We start from the raw sequence: 9,274 nt of genomic DNA, 5'->3' as shown, positions 1-9,274 counted from the left end.
TCATCTCAGTCCTGTTAATGAAAGCGTCAGTCATTTTCATGAAAATACTATTCTCAACCATGTAAGATTATGTTTTTAACATAAAAGATTTGAGAGTATTTTCCAAAGAACTAAATGAAGTCTACGGGTTGGACATCACGTTGTTGTATCGATTGTAGTTTCCAACATTAAAGCTAGATTATGGGTTCTGTGGACACTGAAAAGAATCATGGTTATCATTACAAAACTCACAAAAGGAATTTACTACCTTGATCTTATGTGAATTGTTTAGTCACTGCATATTCTTAACAAAGTTGGTTAAGGTATCCAATTATGCAGAGATACTGTCCGTTAAACCAAGTTCATTTATTGTGATATTACGTCTGACTCTTCATATTCTTGTGATTGGGATCTGATAATCATTTTTGGAAAGATGATTCAGAATCTCCATTGCTTCCTTCGGTAACTTATCGATGAGTATGTCATTTGCAAAAGTGTCTAGCATCATCCTTGTCGGTGTGTTCACCTAGTTGTAGAACATCGTCACTTGCATTCGTACTAGGAATCCGTGAAGGGGACATTTGTGTAAATGCTCCTTGTATCGCTCCCAAGCCTTGTATATGGATTCATCATCTGCCTACCGAAAAGAAGTTATATCATTACACAATTTATTAGTCATATTTATATAACTAAATCTAGCAAGGAAATCACAACATAAATCCATCCAAGATTCTAAAGAACCGAATGTGATACTATTCCACCACGATTCTACCATATCCCTTAGTGAATAGGGGAATAATTTCAGCCAGAGAACATCATCATAGACTCTTTGTTGCTTGAATGAGTTGCAAATTTCTAGGAATGATTTGAGATGTTTGTCTAGCATATTTTGTTGATGATCCGCCAGATTGACCAATTATGTTGATCATATTGAACATTAATGGTTTTAATTCAAAGTGGGTAGCTTCTATTTCAGGTGTGACAACTATTGGATTGAGACCGTTGAGATCTTCCTCTAAGTAGTCTCAAATGGGTCTGTTCCTTATTTGAACAGGTCGTTCTACTAAATCTCATCCTCCTCTTGCTTCGGTATTTGGGTTACCAATTGGATCAACAAGTTGGTATCTCATTGCTGCTTGTTGCTTGTGCCTTCTTTTATAAAGAACTTGCTCTATTTCGGGTTCAAATGGATATTTTGGTGATGTTGGTCTGGACCTGACCATACACAGATGCAAACCATAAATTATAAGCCTCTTGAATCTGAAAAGAAAAAATAATACTAATATTTAAGGTACAAGAAATAAAAATCAAAGTTGCTATTGTCAATCATCGACAACGGCGCCAAAAACTTGTGTAATTTTAGTGCTTCACAATTGGTGCAAGTATACACATCGTAAGTTATAGTATAGAATAAATATTGTCTCTACAGGGATTGGTGTAACTCTATGTTCTAATAAAAAGAATAAATTGGTAATATTATAAGTTTGAATTAATGAGTAAAATAAATATACAAGTAAATAAAAGAATATTATGATCGAGTAAGAGAGCAGGTCGGGTTATCATGAGTTGTGGTGTGATAATTGTATGAATAGTTTGAGCAATTGATTACCGAGGAAACTTGATTGCTGTGACAATGATTCGATTACCGTAACAATTGGGTTCCTACCTTCAGAGCTTGATGAAGCGTTCTTCAATGCCTTATTATTATCCCTAACCCGAAAAACTGGTTAATTATGCATGCCTTGGTGATACATCCCTACGTTAACCATGGGTGAACAACAATCAATCTTGAGCTCTTTTTAGCCGTTGAAATATGAATCTTATCCCTAAGATGATTAAGATTTACCAACATTCGTTAGAATGAAAATCATGCTTATTTGTTTTATGAATCTACCTCTCCTGATATTAGATAAATGGATAATTCTCGAGATCCTCTCCCTATTCAGTCGAAATCAAATTAAGAACCAAGAATGAGCAAACTTTAAACTTAAATCGCAATCAATAAACTTAAACAAATCTAAACGTTATCACAACCACAAAAACCCAAGCCAATTTGGTTTAATTCATGGCTGGATGCAAAAAAAAATACAAGATAAAAATTCTCAACCATTAATTGAAAAGAAATAAAGAATAAGATATGCAATCAATCCTTAGTTTTTCTCTCTAATTGGCCACCCTTTTGCAGATTGAAATTTGATCATTATTTATAGAAGATGATGAGGTTGAATTGATTGCTGATGAAGATGTGCTTTAGTTGGAATAAAAGAGATAATAAATCTCTTTTATCTTTATCCTAAAACTCCTTGCAAATATGACTTCCTTATCTCCTTAAAACTTTGCGTGGATTTCCAGATTTTTAGGATTTATCCCTTGCTTTTTGTGCTTATCTTGAATGATGTGGATTTATCTAGTCAGTAACGAAAATTGGCTTGGCAAACCCTTTAGATATCAGCTTCCAATGCCATGACAATTCATGCTTGCCAAAGCAATCCCTAATATGCATAAATTAACACACACAAGTTGTGTGTTTTCCAACCAAAATGTAATATTAAACTTAACGGTGAATGAAATTATGAAATCATGCATGAATAACTAATAATGCAACTAAAATGAACCTAAATCTAGCAATAATTATAGGTAAAAGGGTAGAAAATATAATACTTTCATACTATTAACAATACACTATAGGGAACCTGGTGTCACATAGTATCAATGCAATTCCCACTAAGCTGTTGAATGATCTCATTGTCTTACCACTACAAGAAAATATACCTTTAATGACACACGAACGATGACACACGATAATTTATGACTTGCAAAACATGTGTGTCATAAAAAAAATGTTATGTTTTTTAAAATCTGAACTATTTATGACTTACAATAATGTGTGTTATATTTAATAGTCATAATCCAAAAAAATTGCAAAAACACGAAATACAATTTTAATTGTGTGTCATCTGTAAAAGTCGTATTTTAATTTTTCCCCATTATTTTCCTCCTTTCCCGCTTCTTCCCCCTCAATAACAAAGTTCCATTTTTCTCTTTTTCAACCTCCCATTGTTTTGGCCATTCACCACAACGCAGACGAGGGAGTAAAAATTCAAGTGTTTCCACAGGTATTCCTCGTTCTCTATTCCACCATTCAATTGTAAACCACTTTATTTCGTCCCAAATCACTCACTTGCTAACGGGAAAAGAGAAAAAAGAAAGAAAAATCTCCAAGCTCGGTTCCCCTGTTTCCTTGGAGATCTAGGGTTTCCAATTGCTTGTGTAATGGAGACGGCTAGTATGGAGTTAGTGGATTATGAGGTGGAAAGGAGGGAAGCTGTCGAAGATATTATGCAAGATGCACCGATTCTAAATTCTGTCGGTCCTAATCTCCAGCTTATCAATGCTAGTGATAGGCTTCAGGTTCTTAATGGTGTAGTGGTCGAGGACCCTGGATCAATTTCTCGTACGGTGGAAATGGCGCATTACCAGCAGACCAACCAGTTTTTTCTCATTTCTCTAGATAAGTTTTGTCCTTCAAAAGTTATCAAAGGTTCGAATGTGATTGTAAAAAGAAGTGTCAGCACTAGTTTCGATTTAAAAAGAAAAAAGAAGATTATGAGGAGGAGCAAGTCGAGGTAAAGTCTAGATAATGAAGCGGTGGCTTCGGTTTGTGTGGATGAGGTACTGGGCATTGCCTCGAAAGTGACGGTGATTTTAAGTTTAGAGCAGATTGAACTATCGGATTTCAAAGCTTTTGTTTTCTCAGCAAGCAAACAGTTATTATTTGTTAAATTTATACCATATGGAGCTGGTTAAATTAACCATCTCTTATTCATATATGCTAAAAAAGGTATGAGCAGGATCTGTGGACATACATAGCAAGGTTTTTAGATGGACGATCGCTGGTGATGCCGAGAGCTACAAATAAATGGTTCAACGGTGTTATCATGCAAGAATGTATATGGAAGTTCACATGCTTGAGGGAGCTTCAGGTTCCTGATCCTGGTCACGTAGCATTCAGTTTGTCGTAACCGGTTTTCGTCCGGGCACGAATTTTTTTTATACTTGGCGGGAAAAATAATGTGAATAATAAATAATTTAGGAGTCGCCATCTGCCTTTTGGGTCAGGTAGATCGAATACCTAAAAATTATCTTTTAAAAGAGTTTTTAAGAAAACATCAGTTAAAAGATGAACTGATCTGCGTTTATAACAAAAAATTCGTTCTTTTTATTAATAAAAAGGGATTCGTGGTCGGTTACGTTTAGGGAATGATTAGCACCCTACAACGCCCAAAATTGGTACTTTTTAATTATAAATTGTCTCTAATAATAGAATTTTAAGAATTCAAATATATTTAATTTATAATTATGTTATTTCAAATTTTATTACTATAATTTTTAAGAAAATATATTAATAAGATATTTATTTACTTAGAAATATCAGAAAATGACTTCTAAGTGCTTTAAGACAGTCCATTTCTTTGATATAAAAAAATAAATATAATTATTTAATTAAATATATATTTTTATGACTTAAAATAAAAATAAAATAAAAGAAATAATTTTTATATATAAAAAAGCGAAAAACGATAGATAATGATTAAATTTTAACATTAAAAAAATAATTAATTAATAAAATGTATAAATATTATGTTTATAAATAACAAATATGGTGGAAAATAGAAAGTCAGCAACATGTAAAAAAGGAATGAATAGAAAAGTGTGTATGATGAAAAACGGGCAATGACTGAACTAATAATAGTAACGTTTATTTATTATAATTTTCTTTTATTTTTAATTATTCAATTACATCATAATTATTTATGAATTAACTACTCTTCACCAACTTTGATTTATAAATAAAAGCTTATAATAATAAAATAAGAATCATAATCAAATTTCAACCCCACTTCTATTTAAATAATTTCTTAAATATTATAAAAAATTATTAAAATATTGTTAAACTTAAAATAATAAATAAAAACTCAAATTTCAACAATGTAAAAGAAAGAAACGTGATTATTAGGTCCACTAGCATTAAAATATTTCCCTCCCAACAAGTCAAATTTTGCCGCTCAAAAATCTATTCCAACTACTCCATCATGTGATTATTAGTGGAAAATAAATGTAATATTACTCTATATTTTACTAATCCCAATAATTTAATACTATTATTTCTAAATTTGTATAGGCATAAAAAATATAAATAATTTTATAAATTTAAAAATCGTTTTATTTAATTACCATGAAACAAGAAAGAATAAAAACGATAATTATACCTTAAATATATATATTTTATGTAAAGGACTAAAATAAATAAAATTTAAATTAAGGAACCGAATTATAAAGATCTAAAATTTGATTCAGTGACTAAAATAGAAATTTATAAATATAGGATGGCAACGGGTATAATTTACCCATTTAAAATTACACATATACCCCTCCCCAAAACGGCGTCGTTTGGGAAGGGGTATAAATCCCTTAAAATGGCCGGCCCTTAAGGGCCATTCTCTCATTTTTTTTCTTTCCTCTTCTTTCTCTAGCTGAGAGAGAAGAAAAACCTCTCTCGCCTCTCTCTAGATTCCTCCAACCGGAGGAAGACCGATTTCCGGCCGGCAACCGTGCTCAGGCGCCGATCGTCGCTGCCGGCCACCGTCATCGGTGGTCGAAAAAGATAGATCGAAACGATCTAAAACCAAATCTAACCCTCTTCTTCTATAAAACACGTCTTATTTACGTAGATCTACAAAAATACCTTCGAGTATTTCGAATCTTTTTGTCACGCGTGGATGTTTGTTGTTTCTCCGGTGACTGTGGAGTCCTCTTTGGTAAGTTCTTTCTCTTTCGGTTTAATATTTGTTGGTTTTTGGTTGTTTGTGGCTCTTGGTTGCTGGTCGTTGGTCTCTGTCTCCTCTTTCTGTTTGTTCGTCGTTGTTGTAGTCTCTTGTTCTCCGTTACTCTCTGTCTCTTTTCTTGTTTGCAGGTGAGCCGAGACTTTATAGCTTCGATGAAGCTCTTGTCGGACCGGTCCCAGAGGGGTTTTTCGGTGACTCACCATAGCTATAGTGGTGACTCACCATAGAGCTCGACGTGGGCGGATGTTATCATGGCAGCAGAACTTCTGGAGTCTTCTGTTGGTGGCGTCGTGGCAGCGGCAGCAGCTGAAATGTCGTTGTGGCTACAACAGAGGCGGCGACGTGGCCTTAGGGTGATGATACCCTAGGGTTTCCTGCTTGGGATCATCTGGACCATTGGATCATAGCCAGATCCAACGGCTGTGAGTTGAGGCGGCTGGCTGCTGAGATGATGAAACCCTAGCTGAAAACCCTAAATGTTTTAGGGTTTTCCTCTAATTTGGGCCAACTGTAAATGGGCTTTGTAAATGGGTTTAGGGATATGGGCTTCTGATGTATTTGGGCTTGTAATAATTATTTAATAATAATATAATATATATAATATTTAATAATTATTTAATAATAATAATTTTAATAATAATTTAAGTAAAATGAAAAATTGGTGTTTACAGCTGCCCCTCTTTGCTCATTCTTGTGTTAACAAGAACAGAGAAAAGACGAAAAAAATAATATTTTTTCATTTGACTTCTTTTGAGTAAGACTGAAATGTTGAAAGCATCATTCCAGAGGTCTTAAAAACATCATGCACTGAAGGGTTTTGAAAACATCAAAAAGCTCCCGAAGGCTGTTTGGAAACATCATGCACTGAAGGACTTACAGATGACCCTAAGGCTTTGAAAACATCAAAAAGCTCCCGAAGGCTTTTTGGAAACATCATGCACTGCAGGACTTACAGATGACCCGAAGGCTTGAAAACATCAAAAAGCTCCCGAAGGCTTTTTGGAAACATCATGCACTGCAGGACTTACAGATGACCCTAAAGCTTTGAAAACATCAAAAAGCTCCCGAAGGCTTTTTGGAAACATCATGCACTGTAGGACTTACAGATGTGGGAAATAGTTTACTAAATAAAAAAACTAAGGAAATCGTTTTCTTACTTTTCAACAATTTCATTTTTAGAAAAGATTGAATGAGAAACTATGGAAATCATTTTCTCATTATTTTTCAAAGTAACAACATCAAAAAGCTCCCGAAGGCTTTTTGAAAACATCATGCACTACAGGACTTACAGATGACCCTAAGGTTTTGAAAACATCAAAAAGCTCCCGAAGGATTTTTGGAAACATCATGCACTGCAGGACTTACAGATGACCCTAAGGTTTTGAAAACATCAAAAAGCTCCCGAAGGCTTTTTGGAAACATCATGCACTGCAGGACTTACAAATGACCCTAAGGTTTTGAAAACATCAAAAAGCTCCCGAAGGCTTTTTGGAAACATCATGCACTGCAGGACTTACAGATGACCCTAAGGTTTTGAAAACATCAAAAAGCTCTCGAAGGCTTTTTGGAAACATCATGCACTGCAGGACTTACAGATGTGGGAAATAGTTTACTAAGTAAGAAACTATGAAAATCGTTTTCTTACTTTTCAACAATTTCATTTTTAGAAAAGATTGAATGAGAAACTATGGAAATCGTTTTCTCATTATTTTTCAAAATAACATGTTGATTGGGTAAAATGCTCCAATCTCAAGATAAGGCTGTTAGAAATAGTTTACTAAGTAAAAAAACTAAGAAAATCGTTTTCTTACTTTTCAACAATTTCATTTTAGAAAAGATAAAATGAAAAACTATGAAAATCGTTTTCTCATTCTGTTTTTTTGAAATAACATGTTGATTGGGTAACATGACCCAATCTGAAGATAATGCTCATTTTTGTGGATTGCGTCCATCTCTTCTTCAGATGTTTGCATGATTCCTGTATTTGTGGTTTTGAATGCCTTCTTTGTGTAAGGTATTTTTTACCATGAATCTTCTTGTTCTTCCTAAGATCTATAAAACTTCATGTTTGAATGCACCCAGATGTATCAATGTAATGCATTGTCTATTGTGTAAATGATATTCTTATGAATGCATGAATATTGATTTAATCTTCATTCGACTTCAAAGTGGTGAACTTGGTCTTTCTTCACTTCATCATTTATTGCCAGTGTTACCTCTGGATATCAGTGTAGAAACTTATGCTATCAAGCTTGCATTTCCACAGAATCATCTGATCAACTTGTATCTTTGCATCTTCTTTGCTTCCTTTAAGTCTCAGAAGAAATGTTTCACTTGTGGAACTCTTATCGTAGTTAAAATTATGACCCTGATGCCCCATTTTGTCTTGGATAAAACCAACTTTATTTACTTGGACTTGTGTAGAAATCCCCTAAAGCTTTCATCTTTGAAAAGAGAATCTATCATCTTTTAAAAAGATAATCTATCATCTTTGAAGAGTGTAGATGTAGATATGTGACTCAGCAGGGATTAATTAGGGGAGTAGAGTCTGTTCTGATTTGACTCTTTAAACACATCATAAGGAGAATTTATCTCAATTCCTTTCATGTCTCCACATATAATCAGATCTCAAATAAGGCAACTTGGACCAATATCATGTCGAGATGTTTAACAACAACCTGTCATTCAACTAGTTTCTTGTTGTTAAAATTTCAGCTCTCCTTCTGCGGAAAGAAATCTTCATCTTGTATCTCGCTTCTAATCTTGAAGTTGAAGAATACAAACTTCATCTGTGGTTTCTGTCGAGATGTAAAACATTTGAAAACACATTCTTCCTTTCTTGTAGCTTCTGCTCAGATGTTCGTAAAGCATTTGACAACACATTCATCATTTTCTGTGGCTTCTGTTCAGATTTCTCAATTATTGAAGCTCTTTGCCTAGTGTTCAAAGTTTTTGTATGATATCACAAGATCACTTGAGAACAAAGCTCAGTGGGAATACAAGTGAGATGTTGGTATGACCAAAAAGTTGGTTAAATTCACGATATATGCTAGTGTCGAGTTGAATAAAAGATACCAACTGATCTAGATATCATCTCGGGCAAGGTCAAGTGTAATATTGATCACGTTTTCTTCTGTAATGAGCGTTGTAGGTATTAGAAACACATCAGCTATAAGGGGCCATGTACAGAAAGAGGTTCATGAAATTCTTACCGCTGGGGATGAAACACCCATGATAAAACCAAAATAGATGAAAACTCAGTTCACCCTGGCTAGTAATGATGATCCTAATAACAATGGGAATAACAGTAATATAAGTGAGAGTCGAGTCTCCCTTTTCAATGTCATCAAGTAAGCACCAACTGATGTGAAAAACAGCTTCATAATCTCAACATTATGGTTGAAACCAACTGCCAGGAATCTCAAAGAAATATTTCCAATCATCACTGA

At 34.0% G+C, this 9,274-nt stretch overlaps 1 non-coding gene across 1 annotated transcript; it reads left to right on the top strand.

The window, feature by feature from the left end:
* Positions 1-542: 542 nt before the first annotated feature.
* Positions 543-649, top strand: LOC120163804. Its single transcript, XR_005519685.1, has one exon. It is a non-coding gene; the product is annotated as a small nucleolar RNA R71 (small nucleolar RNA).
* Positions 650-9,274: the final 8,625 nt, after the last annotated feature.

The sequence above is a fragment of the Hibiscus syriacus genome, unplaced genomic scaffold, assembly GCF_006381635.1.
Source record: "Hibiscus syriacus cultivar Baekdansim isolate YM2019G1 unplaced genomic scaffold, ASM638163v2 tig00111495_pilon, whole genome shotgun sequence".
Classification (NCBI taxonomy): Eukaryota; Viridiplantae; Streptophyta; class Magnoliopsida; order Malvales; family Malvaceae; genus Hibiscus; species Hibiscus syriacus.
This window is presented reverse-complemented; position numbering and strand designations above follow the sequence as displayed.